The following is a 6,890-nucleotide window of genomic DNA, read 5'->3' on the forward strand; positions in this document are numbered from 1 at the left end:
CTTTGCAGATTGGCCTTTTCAGCCAGGAAATGTGACATGATTGGTGACCTTAAAGGTGGCCGCAGCTATAAAGTCATATAAGCACAGTTAATGGTGTGAGACCGCTGTAACACACTGCATAAAGGTCAGGAGGGAGCTTTAACCACAGGAGGACCAATGAGCGCAGGGTGTGAAGGCTGCACAGTCCCGCAGCTCTCATCCGGTTGTTCTGGCACGCTCCATTTATTCATTAAAGTCAATCATTCAGATTCAAATGCAGCTTGAACAGCTTGCCTTGCACACATGTACGTTAAAATAAGAATTAGATACAATAAAGTTTTGGAATTCGGTGAAATAAGGGAATCTAATATAACTTGAAGATTATGAAGGATAGTTTGATCATCAATTAATGCAATTTTAAATAAAAATATATGAAATAAGTAAATGTGTTTAAATGGTCTACAGAGAATTTAAAAGACGAATCAGGTAAGCTGGTAGAACACACAGACAAAATCCAAAAACAGGTCCTGAAGAGGATAAAATAAGCTAGCCTACTTGTTGCTTTCTGTAGGATTTCATTGCTTTTGCCTTGTTCATATTGTTTATATTGTTTTTCTACTGCTTTTTTACATATATTTTTATATGTATAATCATAGAGAGATATATAGTTTATATAGCCTACAGTATTTGCCAATATACACACAATATCTGTACATACGTAGTTATCAAACACTTGTTACAAAGAAACGTGACAGTAGCAGGATGACGTGCTTTATAGGCTACAGCCCGCTTCACCAATCAGAACACGACAGACTGACCAATAATGATATTGATGTTGAAAACAAATAAACACGACAATCTCAATGATAAATCGTCATGACATCCGATGTTTTTTGTGATAAAATGCTGATAAGATCCACAACTGCGACCAATCACAGGTCGGAATTTAAAAAGTGCACGTTCTATGGATACTTCATGAGAATTCTTTTTAGGCCATCTCAGCCAAACGGAGGCCAATAATTAGAAAAGTAGAGAAATTTCAAATGAGAAAAGTGTGTGGTGAGGTAGTACTGGTTGTGACTGTGTGCCAGGCATAATAATTGGCAAAACAAATTAAAAATAAACAATAACAATTAAGTTGGCACCATGAGTGATACGAGGACGACGCTACAGGTCTATAAATACGCGTGGAACATATTAAGTATTTTGGAGTGAAATGATTCTGCGGGCTAAGTGTCACGCACACCACGCCCCCAGTTGTGTGACGTATGTCTGACGACATAGTGTCTCTCTGGGGATGAAAAAAAAATCCCGTAAACAGGTATGCCTGTGCATAACAACCGAAGAGGCGGAAGTACTCTACGGGCACAGGCTGCCTGCGGAGGCCGGTGTCATGAACATAGAGCATGATACCGGCTCTGGCTGACAGCCGGGTACTTAGAGTGCTTGTTGACACGCAGATGATCATTCCCTTCTGAGAGGTCCTTAATTGTACCAATCAGTTGTCACAACCTTTTTTTCAATTGTTTACTATAAAGACTTGCGTGATAACTTTTTTTTTTTTTGAAGACTTTGACAAAATGAGAAAAATAATCTATATCAACATGTTAGACTGACTCTGCAGCGATCAATAATCAATTTAATTTTTATTTTATTTTTATTTTTTTTTTTGCTTTCTCCCACAATCTGACTTTGAAATAATGCTGAACCACTGAGGTGAACAGGAGCACAAGTCTTGCTCTAAAAGACCCTGTTGTCTTCAATTTATGTGTAATCGGTTCAGAGGGGCGGATATCTTTTTTTGGGACATTAGAAAAAATAAGCATCTGGAGGGAGAAGGCGACGAGAAATCTTCCGCCCCTGAAATTAGAGCCTGCAGGCAAGTATTGTTTAAAAGTCGGCTGAACTGTATCCATGGTGACGTGGTTGAAGTCTCCTGATATGATGATGAGGGCACTGGGGTGTTGAGTTTGAAGTTTGGAGATGGTGGTATGTATGGTGCTGCAGGCAGATGTTGGGTTAGCAGAGGGAGGGATGTACAGCACAACGATGATGACATGCGGGATCTCTCTAGGTGGACATAACGTCGTTACATTGTGGTGTCAGTGAGTCCGTGTTTTGTCATTACCCAGTTCCCCATGTACGTTAGGCACGTTTGAGACACAGGCACCAGCGCTCATGGGATGACCCCCCTTTTTTCATAGGCGGTGACCGTCATCCGCCATGGCCGAGTGGTTTCAAAGAGATGTAACCTTGAATCGCCTCAGTGCGCATGCGCTCCGCCGTTAAGAAAGTATCGTTGTGAGTTCGCGTCCAGGCAGGGACGAGTCCATTTCTGGCCACTTGTTGTGCGTCCGCTCTGTAACTATAGTAACACCCCGCGGTTTTTAACAGAGTTGTACGAATGACCAAAACCTGACGCTGGCACAATGAGGAGATCAGGTGGTCTTTTGGAGTGAAGTGGGAGCGCAGTAGTGTAAATATTTATGAAGTTTTTTGTTTCTCATTCAGCAAGACGCAAACGACCCCCCTTTTTTCACAGGCAAGCGCCGTCATCCGCTATGGCCGAGCGGTTAAAATATGCGTAAGCTACAATTTCCCCAGTGCGCATGCGCTCAACCGTTGAGAAACTGTGGATGCAGGTTCGCGTCCAGCATGGACGAGAACGTTTCTGACCACAAGTTGTGCAGTGCCTGCGTGATTTGACCGCGCTGTTACTACAGCAGCACTCCGCTGAAGGGCTGTTTTTAACAGTGTTGTATGAATAACCAAAACCTGAAGGTGGATTAATGAGGAAACAGATGGTCCTTTGGAGTGCTATAGTGTAAATAATTTTGGAGTTTTTTGATTCTTATTCACGTAGGCCTAGAATTGCATATGGACCACATGGACACGTCTATACAATCTCAAATGAAGGCTGAAATGTCCACACCAATATTAAGGTTGAAGGGGAAAAAAATGCGCCTCATGCAGCACACAAAGGGTTAACCCTCTAAGACCCACTGTTGTAATATTACAACGTTACCTTTAGCCACCCTAAAAAACAATCTGTTATATTTTATCTTGTTTTTTTACCACATTTACATAGTCATTGGGTCCTATTGTTCAGTCTCACGATGCTATTGGATAGTACATTTGTTTATAAGTCCCGCCTCATGGCCATGAACTCACACAACCTCTCATGGTTTCCTTCGGACAACATTGCTTTGTTTCATTGGACTAAATTCATCAGATTCAAGTAAGTAAAATGTCTTTTATATTTTTTTTTGTTGTTATTACAATGTCTAGAACATGTACATATGTAGTTTTTGTAGAACAGATTCATCAAATTTCATTTAGAGCTTGTTTTATAATTGTTGTAATATTACAACGTTGGGTGAGTGTGGTAGTCAAAATAGCAGGCCTGTTGCAGTGGGAACAAACAGGTTGTATTCCCTCCACTACACCACTGCCTGAAACAGAGTGTTTTTTAATACATGGACAGTATACATACTACCCTTGTGTTGTGTTCTGATCAGATTTGACTGATTTAAAAGTTTTATCTCTAAAAAAAAGTAGGTAATTTGATCAAGCTGACCTAAAATTCCACAACTTTGTCCACAAAGAGGATATCAACAGACAATTCAGTTCTAAGAAAGGTGAACATTTTCCTGAATGTGGATGTGTGGATGTAAGTGGGGGTATGCATGTTTTCCTTTTAGTATGATAATTAGAGGGTATTACAAGCAGTATTGTCATGTCAAGGCAGTATTGTGTGACTTAATGGCTGGTGATTGGGATGCACATTTCTTTTAGCATGATAAGTAGAGAGCATAGGCTAAGCCATTTACATTTACATTTAGGGCATTTAGCAGATGCTTTTGTCCAAAGTGACTTACAATAAGCAGACAGTATTGTCTGCCTGGAAAACATTGGGGAATTCACTATGTGGGAACAGCCAGGCAGGTGCGCCTGCCCAACTGTGACCTTGAAGACGAGAAGAGCTTGAAGAAAAAGGGGAGATGAAGCGATGACGTCAGAGTGGAGGGGAATCACAACATCTGTGCTGTCAAATGGTCTGACAACAGGGCCATCACACTTGTGTTATCCTTTGCTGGACCTGAACATGTGCAGAAGATTCAACGCTGGGACTAAGCCAGCAGAAGCTACACTGAACTTGAGAGGCCTTACATTGTTGGTGTCAACAACAAGTACAAGGGAGTTGTGGATTTGTTGGACTCATTTACAGTCAAATAGAGGTCCCCCATCAAATCCCGTCGTTGGTACATGTACATCTTCTGGCACACCATCATCCTCTATCTAGATGTCTAGCAAAGAGACAATGAACAGGAGACAGTTTCAGGCACAGCCAGCATCATCTCTCATCCTGGTGAACATGGTGCTCCAAACTCCAAAGAGAGGACGACCATCTTCAGGCCAATGGAACCCAGCAACAGTGACATCAGGAAGCTCTCTGACTCCTCAGAAGAGACCATCCAAGAGAAGTGCACACCTCCCATTGCAAGGACCTAGTTGCGAATTTCCCAGTGAAGACAGGGAGAGGAAGCTGCAGACACTGCACGAAAGGATACACTAACGTGCAATGCAGCAAGTGTGATGTTCACCTTCGCTTTTCAGAGGACAGCAACTGTTTTTGGGACTTTCACTATGAATGAAAGTCAGCCATGAAAAGAAAAAAAGGAATGAAGAAGTCACTAGAAAAAGCTATTTAATAAAAAAATAATAATAATTCTTCATAAAAATATGAATGTGTGATTATTATTAATGTTATATACCTTTATGGGGCTAAGTAAGCAATCAACTCTGCAAATGAACCCTTAGTTGTTCGGAATTGTTGTTCAGAGAACATGAGTACACATACAGAAATTCTGCTCCCACCTAAGCCCAACGTTGCAATATTACAACATTTCTCTAAAAACGCACATAAACATTTTTTTTTTAAAAACTCTTTCATTTCTGCATCAGAGGCCTCCTACAACAACATCTGAAGGGTCAAAAAAATTTTTTTAGGTTTTTCTATATTTGGGTCTCAGGGTTAAACACACAAAGGGTTAAATCCAGTGTGCGAAATACAGCTGGCGGCTCGACACCTCCGATTAACCCATGAGACCCCCGAAAGCCTCAAAAGCATAAGGGGGTCTCAAATTTTGTCCTAAAAAAATAAAATTGAATATTTTATCGTCACTTATGGTCACTAAAATGTTTTTCAGCTCACCATGTCCAGTATTCAGAATTCAAAACATTTATCCACAAATATGTTCTATTTTTTGCCAAGCGGAACCAGCCAGTCCTGTGTGAGATTCGAGTCGTGCTGTGTCACTGCTCATAACATCATTATTTTATTTATCAGGTGACAGAGGAACCCTGGCCAGGTTGTAGCTCATATAGGGAAGATTCAGGGCTACAGGTAAATTTGACATCGTGCTATACTATATGTTTGACTGCTTATGTACAGTAGGTAATGCATCGTACAAAGTTAATGTCAGACTGGCATCATGTGTTATTTCATTAGGGTGCTGCAGCAATCTTGCCTGGTTGTAGGCCTGGTTCAGGGAGCAGCCAGGTGGAGTTACAGGTGAGACCTCAACATAGGCTGTAACACTGTAATGTAATTCAAATGTAAATTTGTTTTTACGCAAAATATAAAATGTGTAATTATTAACTTAATAAATGTGATGTTGCCTGCCTGCTTATTTTTACATGGAGTCATAGAGAGTGGTTAATTATATAATGTGGTCTATTTCTAAGGAAACTGGTCCAGCTGTAGACAGCTGTTGTTTATCTATGTATAGCCTAATGCAAAGTTTAAGGCAGTGGTTTGCACTGCAATGTAATGTAATGCACTATGACTGAAGTAAAGTTCAGACATCGTTGTTACACAGCCTCCTCGTCTGTCATTAGTGTCATTACACTGCTTAACAACATATACAATTTTACTCCCCTGGCGGCAGCGCGTGGTGGTGGTGGTGGGGGGTGACTGGTTGTGTCCCCACCAATGTCAAATCAAACATACACCCTTGCCTATGCTAAAAGAAATAAGCCATAAATGTGGTACAGTTCCCTTCCAGTGTAGAAAACACTGTGTTGCTACATGTAAGGCCCCTGCATACAGATATGCAGTGGGTGATTCAGGTTGAAGATGGGGTATTAGGAGGAATGCCATCCCCACTGCATGCAGCTGGTTCCCAATTAATTTTTTGTGACCCTGCCTCTCGCCCAGCTCAAAAAATATTTGGTGTATTCAACCTTTATTTGGAGCTAAACACATCCAAGACGTAGGAAATGGGGTGTAACAGAGTGGAGAACAGGGGGCCCAGCTGTGCATTTTTGCCCCCAGCCCTCCAAGCAGGTTACACCAGCCTTGCGTCAGGGAGCCGCGGGGCAAAAAATAAGCTGTGGGCTGAAACCCCACCATCTGCACATCATGTACAGTATGTACTGTTCCTTGGTGCACACCTAACACATGGCAGACTACATGGAAATTTAGTCCTGCAGCCTGGGCTCCACACTGTGTTCTGTGTGCAAGTTAGTTTGTTGCAATTTGGTTAAACGCGTTTAATTAAAAGAACACACCATGCAACAGTTTTAGATTTAGCACACTTTAACTGAAGCGCCCATCTGCAATGCACACTCGTGAAATTAATGGAGAAAATGCAGGATCCATGTTTAATCTTCGCATTTTTATTGTGATTGGGCAGTGCATATTACCAAAAACGAATTGCGACAGAGCGAAAGGAATAATGAGAGGTACGGAAACACTTGTAACATGAAGTTTTAGAAAGATCAAAAGACATATTCAAATTACAGTACACAGCAAAGAAGAACAACATTGTAGCCAACTTTCATTATAGATCTAATGACAATGAGAGATATGATTGAATTTATTACAGTATAAGTCTAATTTCACAAGC

The sequence above is a fragment of the Sparus aurata genome, chromosome 1 (assembly GCF_900880675.1).
Source record: "Sparus aurata chromosome 1, fSpaAur1.1, whole genome shotgun sequence".
Lineage (NCBI taxonomy): Eukaryota > Metazoa > Chordata > Actinopteri > Spariformes > Sparidae > Sparus > Sparus aurata.